This window comes from Amblyraja radiata, chromosome 5 (genome assembly GCF_010909765.2).
Source record: "Amblyraja radiata isolate CabotCenter1 chromosome 5, sAmbRad1.1.pri, whole genome shotgun sequence".
Lineage (NCBI taxonomy): Eukaryota > Metazoa > Chordata > Chondrichthyes > Rajiformes > Rajidae > Amblyraja > Amblyraja radiata.
The window spans coordinates 46,254,658-46,260,791 of record NC_045960.1 but is presented as its reverse complement, the minus strand read 5'-3'; positions in this window follow the sequence as shown (position 1 = coordinate 46,260,791).

Sequence of the window (6,134 nt, the reverse complement as noted above, 5' to 3'; positions counted from 1 at the left end):
ATTGGCAATTCAAAGTGCTGTTTTATTTAATTAAATAGTCATTTTGTTGTCACGTGTTCCTAAAAACAGTGAAATGCCTTCTTTTGCAAATAATCAAGTAAAATAATACCATAAATAAGCACAATCGTACATAACTAAGTGTGAAATGGTTGTAGAGTAAAATAAGGTAGTAGATTTCTGCTGAGGCAGTACACCTTGAGATGCCATATTTCCAGCACCACCTGTAGTTTTACGTATTAAGTTTCTATAAATATTGGGTCTTACCCTGGCCTTAAATGGCCGTTGTGTTGGCTACGGCACTGGATTGGTGATGTGGGAGTCGGCCTGGCCTGGCCTGGCAATATTTCCGGTACCTTCCACTGCTGCTCCGCCGTTCTGTGCAGCTGCTACCCCTGGCCGTGCCTTATCGGTACACGTCCAAACTTCTGTGGGGCCACTAGCGATGTTAGATCTATGTGGGCTGCACAGTGGCACAGTGGCATAGTAGAGTTGCTGCCTTATGGGCCTGTCCCACTTAGGCGATTTTTTAGGCGACTGCTGGCGATTGTCATAGTCAAAGCAGGTCGCCGAAAAAACGGCAAGTGGACCCCCCCCAACGCCAATGTCTACGACAAGCTACAACAACCTACCACCTAGTCGACGTCAAGCTACGACAAGCTACCGACAACCGGCGACCCATTAGGGCGTCCACATGACCACACCTACAACAACCTATGACCACACAGGCGACAACCTATGACAACCAAAGCCAACCTATGTCCACCGGTGACAAGCTACGACAACCTACGACCCTGTCGGCGACAACTGAAGACAATTCAGTCACCGGTGCCTGTCGCTGGTTGATGTAGGTTGACGTAGGTAGTCGCCAATGGAATTCACCCAAGTCAGCACCTGGTGACAACCTACGACAGCACTTACATCAGGAGAAGTCAAGCTACGCTCTTTGGCATCAACCCATTGTCGCCGACTGTCACCGGAAATTTTTGAACATGTTGAAAACCAGCGGCGACCAGAAAGACGCTAGGACTCTTTGGGCGACTGAAGAGACTACTCATGACCATATAGGCGACACCCCAGTGGCAACCATATGGCGACAGCCTAGCCGCCTGTAGTCACCAAAAAAATAACCTAAGTGCCACAGCGCCAGAGATACAGGATCGACCCTGACTAGGGGTACTGTCTGTATGGAGTTTGAACATTTTTCATATGACCACATGGGTTTTCTCTGGGTGCTCTAATTTCCTCCCACACTCCCACACTCCAAAGACGTACAGGCTTGTAGGTTAATTGGCTTTGGGAAAATGGAAGTTGTCCAAAGTGTATAGGGTAGTGTTAGTGTATGGGGTGATCACTGGTCGACGAGGACACGGTGGGCTCAAGGGCCGTTGTATCTCTAAAGTCTAAAGTGAAGTCTAAGGTCTAAAGTCTATGTGTTCCCCTGCCTGCTATAGGGACATCTAATGTATGGTTATATATATCGATTTGCCTACGTAATGACTACCAATGTATCTTAAAGTAGCCCATTGTAAGTGCAATGTTTCCTTTTTCTTGCTTTACTCTTCTGAAAGACATGGGTCTGACTCAGGGGGTTGTTCATCTGATCCATAGGGTCGGATCTTGGTGCTTTTCTGCAGTCTACATCTATAAGCATTTTGAAGCTGTGTGTCAGAAATAGTGTGTGGGAAAGAACTGCAGATGCTGGTTTAAATCGAAGATAGACACAAAATGCTGGAGTAACTCAGTGGGACCAGGCAGCATCTCTGGAGAGGAATGGGTGATGTTTCTGGTCTAAGGAAGGGTCTTGACCCGAAATGTCACCCATTCCTTCTCTCCAGAGATGCTGCCTGTCCTGCTGAGTTACTCCAGCATTTTGTGTCTATGTCAGAAATAGTAGATAGAAGTAGGAAAGTTGCTCCCAAGATTAATTTTGTAACCACAACTATTGCCTTGAATTAAGTCACTGTTTCATTTTTGGATTTCTCGGGTCTCTTTGCCTCTCATGTACATAAGTTCTACATTTACCAACAGAGGTATCATGACAACTTGTACTATTTGTTTTATGCATTAGGTATCTGATTTTTTTTTCCAGGGGGGCTCTGGAAAAGTGGTAACGATTATGTGAGAAGGGGACAATATCTACAGAATTTCAAACTACTTGTTCTCATATCCAAAGTGAAATCCAAACGATGCATTTAATTTCCCATATTCCCTATCTAAATGTAAGCACACTATTAATTTTCTAAATTGAAGTCTCATTACTTCATCAACACAGATCTGAGCTCTGTATGTATTAAGTTTCACAGCAGTAGAAGCAAGGCCAGACAAGCTCCTTCAATAAAAGATAGGTTATATGACGCAAATGTTATGCTGTATCACATTGAATCAATATGCATTTGGTTGCTCTAAATAACGCTGAACTTAATTTGTGCTTGTATATTTGTGTTGAATATTTAATATAATTTTAAGCATTCCACTTGTTGTCCTTGCTATGTGTCATATGTCAAATCAGCAATTAACTTATGCGAAAGCTCAGGTGTACACCTTTCATGGAACTTTCCGTCAGGTTTCAGCAGTTTAAAAATCAGAATCTGATAAGCAGTGAGACACTGATAATGTGCCAGCTCAATAACCTGACTGCCGTTGCTGAAAAACATGATCAGCTGATTGGACAAAGCTGCTATGTCAAAGATATCTTTTATCTTTAATACATTTGCAGTCTAGTTGTCCTGAGGCAATCCAGGTCGAGTTGAATTTAAACCAATTTTAAAAGAGATTTCCTGTGTAAATATTAATGGTGAACTTTGAGGCAGGGAAGGGAAAAGTCAGCCAGGGTTCACGCACTTGATTGTTTTCTAGTAGTAGATATAAAGGAGGAGCAGATTTGCACTCAGGTGTAAATTCATCTCTGCCAAATACAGTGCTGGTCCCCACAGGTGGATTTCCCTCAGAAATAGTTTCTTCACTGGCGTGAAGTCAGTAAAGTCACATCATGGAATGCGCAGTGGTGCACTGGTAGAGTTGCTGCCTTACTGCTCCAGAGACCTGGGTTCGATCCTGATTACGGGTGCTGTGTTTACGGAGTTTGTACGTTCTCCCTATGGGTTTTGTCTGGGTGCTCTGGTTTCCTCCCACACTCCAAAGATATACAGGTTTGTAGGTTCATTGGTTTTGGTAAAATTGTAAATTGTCCCTCGAGTGTAGGATAGTACTAGCGTACGGGGTGATCAAGGGTTGGCGTGGCCTTGTCGGGCCGAAGGGCCTGTTTCCGCGCTATATCTCTAAACTAAGCTGAACGAGGCTACATCCTGGCGATGGAAAAGCTTGGCTTTTTTTATGCTATTATTCACGACATGACACAATATGAAATTCCACAAAGACTCAATACGCAATCAGTGCTTATTATGAAGCAAATTATATAGTCAACAGCAATCTGCCCATGCTTGTCAATGATCTTCACACAAAGTTCATACTTACCCTGGCTCAGTGCATCCTAATGGGAACTTGCACATATATGTTGTCTCACTCCTTAATGGCTAAATTCTGCAATGATTGAGTCACTGTTGTGATCCTTTTTTTTTGGAAAATTGTTTTCAAATCATTTTAGGATTTTTTTAATACATATTTTATAGAGTTTTTTAATTAATAGATTTTAAATGTGTCTTAAATGTGCCAGCCAGGTCAGTGGATGTGGCTTAGCTAGTTTTTCCCCCCTATTTGTGGAATCCAACCTGCAAAGCATCCCCACTAAAACATTAAGAGCTTATCAGCAAAGATCCTATAGCGATCTTTGCTTATCAGTACTCAAAGGCTTGTTATTGATAGTGGGCTGACTTCCCTATGTAAAGTCTGATGCAGGGGTTATTGCACTAGGTAAGTACGAACTTTATTTCAAGGTCAGAGTCAAGCCTGGTAATTCATTGTTAATAATAAAATCTTCTCCCTAATAAACATTGATTGTACATTGAAGCTGTGTGAATAGTATATCATGCCAATTGAACAATAACGCCTTGGCTCTGATTGCTTTCTCACCTTTGATATAAATGGGTAAACTGCACATTCATGCCTATATCTCCACCAAAGGCAGTGTTGAATTGCAGCAGCTTACGTAAGGAATCCAGCATTTGAATGCACTAGACATCAGTGTGGCAAAGTGTTAACTGCAGGTGTTTCTGTCTTTGCACGGAAATCCCAAGATCCATACTGTTACTTAGAGAAATGTTGGCAATTGCATGGATAAATACAGACATTTGACAGAATATTCCAGGCCATTATATCATATGGAATAGATATGTAAAAGAAAATGAGGCAGGAGAGCTTGTGGGCCAGGAAGATCATTGATTTTTCACTCATATATTTATTATCTGCTATTATATACTGTATTTGCCAGATACATGCCTATCTTTTTATCTTAACCATAGGTCGAAGCTTAGAATTGAATCTATTTTTCAAGTAGTCACTTCAAAATACTTTGATTTTCTTTATTTCCTGAGTACAATTCCTTTGTTCATTTGTTAATAAGTGCAGCCCCAAAATGGATGTTGGTGTAGATTCAGGATCTTCTCACATTAATATGTGAAACATGCTCGGGGCCTTCTAAAGCTTAACATTTCAAGAAGATCCTTTTCATCATAGTTATCATAGTTTTCAATGCCTCAGTAAAACTGAAATGAGACTTACAGGTTTGTAATGTGCTCATTCCTTTTTCAGGTCCTCTGTGCTACTGTAGCTTGTGTGCTGATAAGGAAATTTGCAAATACCAGTAAATAGCAACTATAAGGAGCACTAATCAAAACATGGAGGGTTTAGGAAGATCTAAGGAGAGAAAGACAACTTCATCCAGAATGCAAAAATGGGTAAAATGGATGAACATAGTGAAATGACCTTCGGGGGATGTACAGTATAACCTGTGCCTTATCCTATTCTTATTTAACATCTTGCCATAGTTAATTTTGATTCTTAATCCATCAGTTTTCTGAACATCTCCCAACCAATGTATTTTACAAATGCCACCTCTTCCTGGGGGATTACCCAGTCATGAACTCAGCATTACAAGGCATGAGGCAATTTATTATTATTATTATTATTATTATTATTATTATTATTATTATTATTATTATTATTATTATTATTATTATTATTATTATTTAAGATCTGCTTGTGGTTAGTAAAACCAGAACTTACCACCCATCCTGAATCATTCAGAAACTGAGTGGCTTGCAAGATCATTTCAAAGGGCATCTGAGAGTCAATCACATTGACCCAACCTGGCAAGGATAGCATGACAGACTGCTTCATCTGAAGGGCATTAGTGGACCAGATGTGTTTTTACAATAATCTTGCAGAATTTTTGTGTTCAGTCAGCATTGCTGGTGACTTTTTTATGAATCCCAGGCTATTAACTTATTTATCGGGATGCATCATAACATTGTTGGAAACTACTACATGCAGGACCGCAATATCCACCGGGTGGCGCCAGCAATGGCTGCCTCGCCAACAGTCTGTCTGTCCCTTCCTTCTGTGTTGTTTGATAGTATGTGTTAAATGGATGTTTTAGTGTTCTTTAGCTTGTTTTATGTGGGGGGGGGGGGGGGGGTTGGGGGAAATGTTAAAAAAAATCTCTTACCTCGATGGAGAGGCAAATTTTTTCCGTATCGTATCTCCGTCCGAGGAGTTGGCAGCTTCTGCTGGAGACCGTCTTTAGGAGCTCCAACCATGGGAGCCATCGGGACTTAATATTGTGGAGCGCACAATCTCTTTGCCAGGGATCGACCTCGAAGTTCCAACCACGGGAGCCTGCGGACTTTAACATCTTGGAGCTCGCGGTCGGTCCCTAGTTAGAGACCGAGTTTGGGAGCTCCAAGCCACAGGAGCTTCGACCACCACAATCACAGGAGCTTCGATCGCCCCGACACGGGAGCTTCGATCGCCCCGACGGATGGTTCGACTGCCCCGACCGCGGGAGAATAAAGAGGGAAGAAGTTTAGACTTTATTGCTTTCCATCACTGAGAGGAATGTGGGGAATCAGCTGTGGTGGATGTTAACTTTTCTGTAGTTGTGTGTCTTGTTGCTTATTTTTAGTATGGCTGGATGACAATACGAATATCACTGTACCTTAATTGGTACACTTGACAAT